Source organism: Hypomesus nipponensis, chromosome 5, assembly GCF_054491055.1.
Source record: "Hypomesus nipponensis isolate SF chromosome 5, ASM5449105v1, whole genome shotgun sequence".
In the NCBI taxonomy this organism is placed as follows: Eukaryota; Metazoa; Chordata; class Actinopteri; order Osmeriformes; family Osmeridae; genus Hypomesus; species Hypomesus nipponensis.
This window is the reverse complement of record NC_140365.1, coordinates 15,422,501-15,430,000: the sequence shown is the minus strand read 5'-3', so window position 1 is coordinate 15,430,000 and position 7,500 is coordinate 15,422,501. Positions and strand designations below refer to the sequence as shown.

Genomic DNA, 7,500 nt, shown 5'->3' with positions numbered 1-7,500 from the left:
GCTCTTTTGCTCATTCACTTAGAAACTGAAATCTTGCAATATGCACAAGTAGTCCTTCATGAAAGGGGCTGGAAGCTGTTTTCATTTTGACACGAGAGAGAGAGAGAGACTACCTTGCATTGTCAATTGCTAAATCTGTATATGGATAAGTAGCCTATGGTTGTCAACTTATTTCGTACGGCCATACCAGCCTGGCAACGCCCGATCTCGTCTGATCTCGGAAGCTAAGCAGGGTCGGGCCTGGTTAGTACTTGGATGGGAGACCGCCTGGGAATACCAGGTGCTGTATGCTCTTTTGCTCATTCACTTAGAAACTGAAATCTTGCAATATGCACAAGTAGTCCTTCATGAAAGGGGCTGGAAGCTGTTTTCATTTTGACACGAGAGAGAGAGAGAGAGAGAGACCACCTTGCATTGTCAATTGCTAAATCTGTATATGGATAAGTAGCCTATGGTTGTCAACTTATTTCGTACGGCCATACCAGCCTGGCAACGACCGATCTCGTCTGATCTCGGAAGCTAAGCAGGGTCGGGCCTGGTTGGTACTTGGATGGGAGACCGCCTGGGAATACCAGGTGCTGTATGCTCTTTTGCTCATTCACTTAGAAACTGACATCTTGCAATATGCACAAGTAGTCCTTCATGAAAGGGGCTGGAAGCTGTTTTCATTTTGACACGAGAGAGAGAGAGAGAGAGACTACCTTGCATTGTCAATTGCTAAATCTGTATATGGATAAGTAGCCTTTGGTTGTCAACTTATTTGGTACGGCCATACCAGCCTGGCAACGCCCGATCTCGTCTGATCTCGGAAGCTAAGCAGGGTCGGGCCTGGTTAGTACTTGGATGGGAGACCGCCTGGGAATACCAGGTGCTGTCTGCTCTTTTGCTCATTCACTTAGAAACTGAAATCTTGCAATATGCACAAGTAGTCCTTCATGAAAGGGGCTGGAAGCTGTTTTCATTTTGACACGAGAGAGAGAGAGAGAGAGAGAGAGAGAGAGAGAGAGAGAGAGAGAGAGACTACCTTGCATTGTCAATTGCTAAATCTGTATATGGATAAGTAGCCTATGGTTGTCAACTTATTTCGTACGGCCATACCAGCCTGGCAACGCCCGATCTCGTCTGATCTCGGAAGCTAAGCAGGGTCGGGCCTGGTTAGTACTTGGATGGGAGACCGCCTGGGAATACCAGGTGCTGTATGCTCTTTTGCTCATTCACTTAGAAACTGACATCTTGCAATATGCACAAGTAGTCCTTCATGAAAGGGGCTGGAAGCTGTTTTCATTTTGACACGAGAAAGAGAGAGAGAGAGACTACCTTGCATTGTCAATTGCTAAATCTGTATATGGATAAGTAGCCTATGGTTGTCAACTTATTTCGTACGGCCATACCAGCCTGGCAACGCCCGATCTCGTCTGATCTCGGAAGCTAAGCAGGGTCGGGCCTGGTTAGTACTTGGATGGGAGACCGCCTGGGAATACCAGGTGCTGTCTGCTCTTTTGCTCATTCACTTAGAAACTGAAATCTTGCAATATGCACAAGTAGTCCTTCATGAAAGGGGCTGGAAGCTGTTTTCATTTTGACACGAGAGAGAGAGAGAGAGAGAGAGAGAGAGAGAGACTACCTTGCATTGTCAATTGCTAAATCTGTATATGGATAAGTAGCCTATGGTTGTCAACTTATTTCGTACGGCCATACCAGCCTGGCAACGCCCGATTTCGTCTGATCTCGGAAGCTAAGCAGGGTCGGGCCTGGTCAGTACTTGGATGGGAGACCGCCTGGGAATACCAGGTGCTGTATGCTCTTTTGCTCATTCACTTAGAAACTGAAATCTTGCAATATGCACAAGTAGTCCTTCATGAAAGGGGCTGGAAGCTGTTTTCATTTTGACACGAGAGAGAGAGAGAGACTACCTTGCATTGTCAATTGCTAAATCTGTATATGGATAAGTAGCCTATGGTTGTCAACTTATTTCGTACGGCCATACCAGCCTGGCAACGCCCGATCTCGTCTGATCTCGGAAGCTAAGCAGGGTCGGGTCTGGTTAGTACTTGGATGGGAGACCGCCTGGGAATACCAGGTGCTGTATGCTCTTTTGCTCATTCACTTAGAAACTGAAATCTTGCAATATGCACAAGTAGTCCTTCATGAAAGGGGCTGGAAGCTGTTTTCATTTTGACACGAGAGAGAGAGAGAGAGAGAGACCACCTTGCATTGTCAATTGCTAAATCTGTATATGGATAAGTAGCCTATGGTTGTCAACTTATTTCGTACGGCCATACCAGCCTGGCAACGACCGATCTCGTCTGATCTCGGAAGCTAAGCAGGGTCGGGCCTGGTTGGTACTTGGATGGGAGACCGCCTGGGAATACCAGGTGCTGTATGCTCTTTTGCTCATTCACTTAGAAACTGAAATCTTGCAATATGCACAAGTAGTCCTTCATGAAAGGGGCTGGAAGCTGTTTTCATTTTGACACGAGAGAGAGAGAGAGAGAGAGAGAGAGAGAGAGAGAGAGAGAGAGAGACTACCTTGCATTGTCAATTGCTAAATCTGTATATGGATAAGTAGCCTATGGTTGTCAACTTATTTCGTACGGCCATACCAGCCTGGCAACGCCCGATCTCGTCTGATCTCGGAAGCTAAGCAGGGTCGGGCCTGGTTAGTACTTGGATGGGAGACCGCCTGGGAATACCAGGTGCTGTATGCTCTTTTGCTCATTCACTTAGAAACTGACATCTTGCAATATGCACAAGTAGTCCTTCATGAAAGGGGCTGGAAGCTGTTTTCATTTTGACACGAGAGAGAGAGAGAGAGAGAGAGAGAGAGAGACTACCTTGCATTGTCAATTGCTAAATCTGTATATGGATAAGTAGCCTATGGTTGTCAACTTATTTCGTACGGCCATACCAGCCTGGCAACGCCCGATCTCGTCTGATCTCGGAAGCTAAGCAGGGTCGGGCCTGGTTAGTACTTGGATGGGAGACCGCCTGGGAATACCAGGTGCTGTATGCTCTTTTGCTCATTCACTTAGAAACTGACATCTTGCAATATGCACAAGTAGTCCTTCATGAAAGGGGCTGGAAGCTGTTTTCATTTTGACACGAGAGAGAGAGAGAGAGAGAGAGAGAGACTACCTTGCATTGTCAATTGCTAAATCTGTATATGGATAAGTAGCCTATGGTTGTCAACTTATTTCGTACGGCCATACCAGCCTGGCAACGCCCGATCTCGTCTGATCTCGGAAGCTAAGCAGGGTCGGGCCTGGTTAGTACTTGGATGGGAGACCGCCTGGGAATACCAGGTGCTGTATGCTCTTTTGCTCATTCACTTAGAAACTGAAATCTTGCAATATGCACAAGTAGTCCTTCATGAAAGGGGCTGGAAGCTGTTTTCATTTTGACACGAGAGAGAGAGAGAGAGAGAGACCACCTTGCATTGTCAATTGCTAAATCTGTATATGGATAAGTAGCCTATGGTTGTCAACTTATTTCGTACGGCCATACCAGCCTGGCAACGACCGATCTCGTCTGATCTCGGAAGCTAAGCAGGGTCGGGCCTGGTTGGTACTTGGATGGGAGACCGCCTGGGAATACCAGGTGCTGTATGCTCTTTTGCTCATTCACTTAGAAACTGACATCTTGCAATATGCACAAGTAGTCCTTCATGAAAGGGGCTGGAAGCTGTTTTCATTTTGACACGAGAGAGAGAGAGAGAGAGACTACCTTGCATTGTCAATTGCTAAATCTGTATATGGATAAGTAGCCTTTGGTTGTCAACTTATTTGGTACGGCCATACCAGCCTGGCAACGCCCGATCTCGTCTGATCTCGGAAGCTAAGCAGGGTCGGGCCTGGTTAGTACTTGGATGGGAGACCGCCTGGGAATACCAGGTGCTGTCTGCTCTTTTGCTCATTCACTTAGAAACTGAAATCTTGCAATATGCACAAGTAGTCCTTCATGAAAGGGGCTGGAAGCTGTTTTCATTTTGACACGAGAGAGAGAGAGAGAGAGAGAGAGAGAGAGAGAGAGAGAGAGAGAGAGACTACCTTGCATTGTCAATTGCTAAATCTGTATATGGATAAGTAGCCTATGGTTGTCAACTTATTTCGTACGGCCATACCAGCCTGGCAACGCCCGATCTCGTCTGATCTCGGAAGCTAAGCAGGGTCGGGCCTGGTTAGTACTTGGATGGGAGACCGCCTGGGAATACCAGGTGCTGTATGCTCTTTTGCTCATTCACTTAGAAACTGACATCTTGCAATATGCACAAGTAGTCCTTCATGAAAGGGGCTGGAAGCTGTTTTCATTTTGACACGAGAGAGAGAGAGAGAGAGAGAGAGAGAGAGACTACCTTGCATTGTCAATTGCTAAATCTGTATATGGATAAGTAGCCTATGGTTGTCAACTTATTTCGTACGGCCATACCAGCCTGGCAACGCCCGATCTCGTCTGATCTCGGAAGCTAAGCAGGGTCGGGCCTGGTTAGTACTTGGATGGGAGACCGCCTGGGAATACCAGGTGCTGTATGCTCTTTTGCTCATTCACTTAGAAACTGACATCTTGCAATATGCACAAGTAGTCCTTCATGAAAGGGGCTGGAAGCTGTTTTCATTTTGACACGAGAGAGAGAGAGAGAGAGAGAGAGAGAGACTACCTTGCATTGTCAATTGCTAAATCTGTATATGGATAAGTAGCCTATGGTTGTCAACTTATTTCGTACGGCCATACCAGCCTGGCAACGCCCGATCTCGTCTGATCTCGGAAGCTAAGCAGGGTCGGGCCTGGTTAGTACTTGGATGGGAGACCGCCTGGGAATACCAGGTGCTGTATGCTCTTTTGCTCATTCACTTAGAAACTGAAATCTTGCAATATGCACAAGTAGTCCTTCATGAAAGGGGCTGGAAGCTGTTTTCATTTTGACACGAGAGAGAGAGAGAGAGACCACCTTGCATTGTCAATTGCTAAATCTGTATATGGATAAGTAGCCTATGGTTGTCAACTTATTTCGTACGGCCATACCAGCCTGTCAACGCCCGATCTCGTCTGATCTCGGAAGCTAAGCAGGGTCGGGCCTGGTTAGTACTTGGATGGGAGACCGCCTGGGAATACCAGGTGCTGTATGCTCTTTTGCTCATTCACTTAGAAACTGACATCTTGCAATATGCACAAGTAGTCCTTCATGAAAGGGGCTGGAAGCTGTTTTCATTTTGACACGAGAGAGAGAGAGAGAGAGAGAGAGAGAGAGACTACCTTGCATTGTCAATTGCTAAATCTGTATATGGATAAGTAGCCTATGGTTGTCAACTTATTTCGTACGGCCATACCAGCCTGGCAACGCCCGATCACGTCTGATCTCGGAAGCTAAGCAGGGTCGGGCCTGGTTAGTACTTGGATGGGAGACCGCCTGGGAATACCAGGTGCTGTATGCTCTTTTGCTCATTCACTTAGAAACTGACATCTTGCAATATGCACAAGTAGTCCTTCATGAAAGGGGCTGGAAACTGTTTTCATTTTGACACGAGAGAGAGAGAGAGAGAGAGACCACCTTGCATTGTGAATTGCTAAATCTGCATATGGATAAGTAGCCTATGGTTGTCAACTTATTTCGTACGGCCATACCAGCCTGGCAACGCCCGATCACGTCTGATCTCGGAAGCTAAGCAGGGTCGGGCCTGGTTAGTACTTGGATGGGAGACCGCCTGGGAATACCAGGTGCTGTATGCTCTTTTGCTCATTCACTTAGAAACTGACATCTTGCAATATGCACAAGTAGTCCTTCATGAAAGGGGCTGGAAGCTGTTTTCATTTTGACACGAGAAAGAGAGAGAGAGAGACTACCTTGCATTGTCAATTGCTAAATCTGTATATGGATAAGTAGCCTATGGTTGTCAACTTATTTCGTACGGCCATACCAGCCTGGCAACGCCCGATCTCGTCTGATCTCGGAAGCTAAGCAGGGTCGGGCCTGGTTAGTACTTGGATGGGAGACCGCCTGGGAATACCAGGTGCTGTCTGCTCTTTTGCTCATTCACTTAGAAACTGAAATCTTGCAATATGCACAAGTAGTCCTTCATGAAAGGGGCTGGAAGCTGTTTTCATTTTGACACGAGAGAGAGAGAGAGAGAGAGAGAGAGAGAGACTACCTTGCATTGTCAATTGCTAAATCTGTATATGGATAAGTAGCCTATGGTTGTCAACTTATTTCGTACGGCCATACCAGCCTGGCAACGCCCGATTTCGTCTGATCTCGGAAGCTAAGCAGGGTCGGGCCTGGTCAGTACTTGGATGGGAGACCGCCTGGGAATACCAGGTGCTGTATGCTCTTTTGCTCATTCACTTAGAAACTGAAATCTTGCAATATGCACAAGTAGTCCTTCATGAAAGGGGCTGGAAGCTGTTTTCATTTTGACACGAGAGAGAGAGAGAGAGAGAGAGAGAGAGACTACCTTGCATTGTCAATTGCTAAATCTGTATATGGATAAGTAGCCTATGGTTGTCAACTTATTTCGTACGGCCATACCAGCCTGGCAACGACCGATCTCGTCTGATCTCGGAAGCTAAGCAGGGTCGGGCCTGGTTGGTACTTGGATGGGAGACCGCCTGGGAATACCAGGTGCTGTATGCTCTTTTGCTCATTCACTTAGAAACTGACATCTTGCAATATGCACAAGTAGTCCTTCATGAAAGGGGCTGGAAGCTGTTTTCATTTTGACACGAGAGAGAGAGAGAGAGAGACTACCTTGCATTGTCAATTGCTAAATCTGTATATGGATAAGTAGCCTTTGGTTGTCAACTTATTTGGTACGGCCATACCAGCCTGGCAACGCCCGATCTCGTCTGATCTCGGAAGCTAAGCAGGGTCGGGCCTGGTTAGTACTTGGATGGGAGACCGCCTGGGAATACCAGGTGCTGTCTGCTCTTTTGCTCATTCACTTAGAAACTGAAATCTTGCAATATGCACAAGTAGTCCTTCATGAAAGGGGCTGGAAGCTGTTTTCATTTTGACACGAGAGAGAGAGAGAGAGAGAGAGAGAGAGAGAGAGAGAGAGAGACTACCTTGCATTGTCAATTGCTAAATCTGTATATGGATAAGTAGCCTATGGTTGTCAACTTATTTCGTACGGCCATACCAGCCTGGCAACGCCCGATCTCGTCTGATCTCGGAAGCTAAGCAGGGTCGGGCCTGGTTAGTACTTGGATGGGAGACCGCCTGGGAATACCAGGTGCTGTATGCTCTTTTGCTCATTCACTTAGAAACTGACATCTTGCAATATGCACAAGTAGTCCTTCATGAAAGGGGCTGGAAGCTGTTTTCATTTTGACACGAGAGAGAGAGAGAGAGAGAGAGAGAGACTACCTTGCATTGTCAATTGCTAAATCTGTATATGGATAAGTAGCCTATGGTTGTCAACTTATTTCGTACGGCCATACCAGCCTGGCAACGCCCGATCTCGTCTGATCTCGGAAGCTAAGCAGGGTCGGGCCTGGTTAGTACTTGGA

General features: G+C 47.0%; 19 non-coding genes and 7 pseudogenes across 19 annotated transcripts in view; all 26 read left to right on the top strand.

Annotated features, from left to right (window-relative positions):
• The window catches only part of LOC146290347 (5S ribosomal RNA), a 119-nt gene extending 116 nt beyond the window's left edge, over window positions 1–3 (top strand). The window contains exon 1 of the ribosomal RNA XR_014758011.1: window positions 1–3. This exon is cut by the window's left edge and continues 116 nt beyond it. This is a non-coding gene — a ribosomal RNA (5S ribosomal RNA).
• Window positions 4–173: 170 nt separating this feature from the next.
• LOC146290346 (5S ribosomal RNA) lies at window positions 174–292 on the top strand. The gene has a single exon (XR_014755663.1). It is a non-coding gene; the product is annotated as a 5S ribosomal RNA (ribosomal RNA).
• A 176-nt stretch (window positions 293–468) lies between these two features.
• On the top strand, window positions 469–587 carry LOC146290345 (5S ribosomal RNA; annotated as a pseudogene).
• Window positions 588–761: 174 nt separating this feature from the next.
• Window positions 762–880, top strand: LOC146290344 (5S ribosomal RNA; annotated as a pseudogene).
• A 204-nt stretch (window positions 881–1,084) lies between these two features.
• Window positions 1,085–1,203, top strand: LOC146290343 (5S ribosomal RNA). The gene has a single exon (XR_014755662.1). It is a non-coding gene; the product is annotated as a 5S ribosomal RNA (ribosomal RNA).
• A 174-nt stretch (window positions 1,204–1,377) lies between these two features.
• LOC146290342 (5S ribosomal RNA) lies at window positions 1,378–1,496 on the top strand. The gene has a single exon (XR_014757681.1). It is a non-coding gene; the product is annotated as a 5S ribosomal RNA (ribosomal RNA).
• A 188-nt stretch (window positions 1,497–1,684) lies between these two features.
• Window positions 1,685–1,803, top strand: LOC146290341 (5S ribosomal RNA). The gene has a single exon (XR_014758010.1). It is a non-coding gene; the product is annotated as a 5S ribosomal RNA (ribosomal RNA).
• A 170-nt stretch (window positions 1,804–1,973) lies between these two features.
• On the top strand, window positions 1,974–2,092 carry LOC146290340 (5S ribosomal RNA). Its single transcript, XR_014757565.1, has one exon. It is a non-coding gene; the product is annotated as a 5S ribosomal RNA (ribosomal RNA).
• Window positions 2,093–2,268: 176 nt separating this feature from the next.
• Window positions 2,269–2,387, top strand: LOC146290339 (5S ribosomal RNA; annotated as a pseudogene).
• A 202-nt stretch (window positions 2,388–2,589) lies between these two features.
• Window positions 2,590–2,708, top strand: LOC146290338 (5S ribosomal RNA). The gene has a single exon (XR_014755661.1). It is a non-coding gene; the product is annotated as a 5S ribosomal RNA (ribosomal RNA).
• A 186-nt stretch (window positions 2,709–2,894) lies between these two features.
• Window positions 2,895–3,013, top strand: LOC146290337 (5S ribosomal RNA). Its single transcript, XR_014755660.1, has one exon. It is a non-coding gene; the product is annotated as a 5S ribosomal RNA (ribosomal RNA).
• Window positions 3,014–3,195: 182 nt separating this feature from the next.
• LOC146290336 (5S ribosomal RNA) lies at window positions 3,196–3,314 on the top strand. Its single transcript, XR_014755659.1, has one exon. It is a non-coding gene; the product is annotated as a 5S ribosomal RNA (ribosomal RNA).
• Window positions 3,315–3,490: 176 nt separating this feature from the next.
• Window positions 3,491–3,609, top strand: LOC146290335 (5S ribosomal RNA; annotated as a pseudogene).
• A 174-nt stretch (window positions 3,610–3,783) lies between these two features.
• On the top strand, window positions 3,784–3,902 carry LOC146290334 (5S ribosomal RNA; annotated as a pseudogene).
• Window positions 3,903–4,106: 204 nt separating this feature from the next.
• Window positions 4,107–4,225, top strand: LOC146290333 (5S ribosomal RNA). The gene has a single exon (XR_014755658.1). It is a non-coding gene; the product is annotated as a 5S ribosomal RNA (ribosomal RNA).
• A 186-nt stretch (window positions 4,226–4,411) lies between these two features.
• On the top strand, window positions 4,412–4,530 carry LOC146290332 (5S ribosomal RNA). The gene has a single exon (XR_014755657.1). It is a non-coding gene; the product is annotated as a 5S ribosomal RNA (ribosomal RNA).
• Window positions 4,531–4,714: 184 nt separating this feature from the next.
• Window positions 4,715–4,833, top strand: LOC146290331 (5S ribosomal RNA). The gene has a single exon (XR_014755656.1). It is a non-coding gene; the product is annotated as a 5S ribosomal RNA (ribosomal RNA).
• Window positions 4,834–5,005: 172 nt separating this feature from the next.
• LOC146290330 (5S ribosomal RNA) lies at window positions 5,006–5,124 on the top strand. The gene has a single exon (XR_014757051.1). It is a non-coding gene; the product is annotated as a 5S ribosomal RNA (ribosomal RNA).
• Window positions 5,125–5,310: 186 nt separating this feature from the next.
• On the top strand, window positions 5,311–5,429 carry LOC146290329 (5S ribosomal RNA). Its single transcript, XR_014756894.1, has one exon. It is a non-coding gene; the product is annotated as a 5S ribosomal RNA (ribosomal RNA).
• A 176-nt stretch (window positions 5,430–5,605) lies between these two features.
• LOC146290328 (5S ribosomal RNA) lies at window positions 5,606–5,724 on the top strand. The gene has a single exon (XR_014756893.1). It is a non-coding gene; the product is annotated as a 5S ribosomal RNA (ribosomal RNA).
• Window positions 5,725–5,898: 174 nt separating this feature from the next.
• On the top strand, window positions 5,899–6,017 carry LOC146290327 (5S ribosomal RNA). The gene has a single exon (XR_014757680.1). It is a non-coding gene; the product is annotated as a 5S ribosomal RNA (ribosomal RNA).
• Window positions 6,018–6,203: 186 nt separating this feature from the next.
• LOC146290326 (5S ribosomal RNA) lies at window positions 6,204–6,322 on the top strand. Its single transcript, XR_014758009.1, has one exon. It is a non-coding gene; the product is annotated as a 5S ribosomal RNA (ribosomal RNA).
• A 184-nt stretch (window positions 6,323–6,506) lies between these two features.
• On the top strand, window positions 6,507–6,625 carry LOC146290325 (5S ribosomal RNA; annotated as a pseudogene).
• Window positions 6,626–6,799: 174 nt separating this feature from the next.
• On the top strand, window positions 6,800–6,918 carry LOC146290324 (5S ribosomal RNA; annotated as a pseudogene).
• A 198-nt stretch (window positions 6,919–7,116) lies between these two features.
• On the top strand, window positions 7,117–7,235 carry LOC146290323 (5S ribosomal RNA). Its single transcript, XR_014755655.1, has one exon. It is a non-coding gene; the product is annotated as a 5S ribosomal RNA (ribosomal RNA).
• Window positions 7,236–7,417: 182 nt separating this feature from the next.
• The window catches only part of LOC146290322 (5S ribosomal RNA), a 119-nt gene continuing 36 nt past the window's right edge, over window positions 7,418–7,500 (top strand). The window contains exon 1 of the ribosomal RNA XR_014755653.1: window positions 7,418–7,500. This exon is cut by the window's right edge and continues 36 nt beyond it. This is a non-coding gene — a ribosomal RNA (5S ribosomal RNA).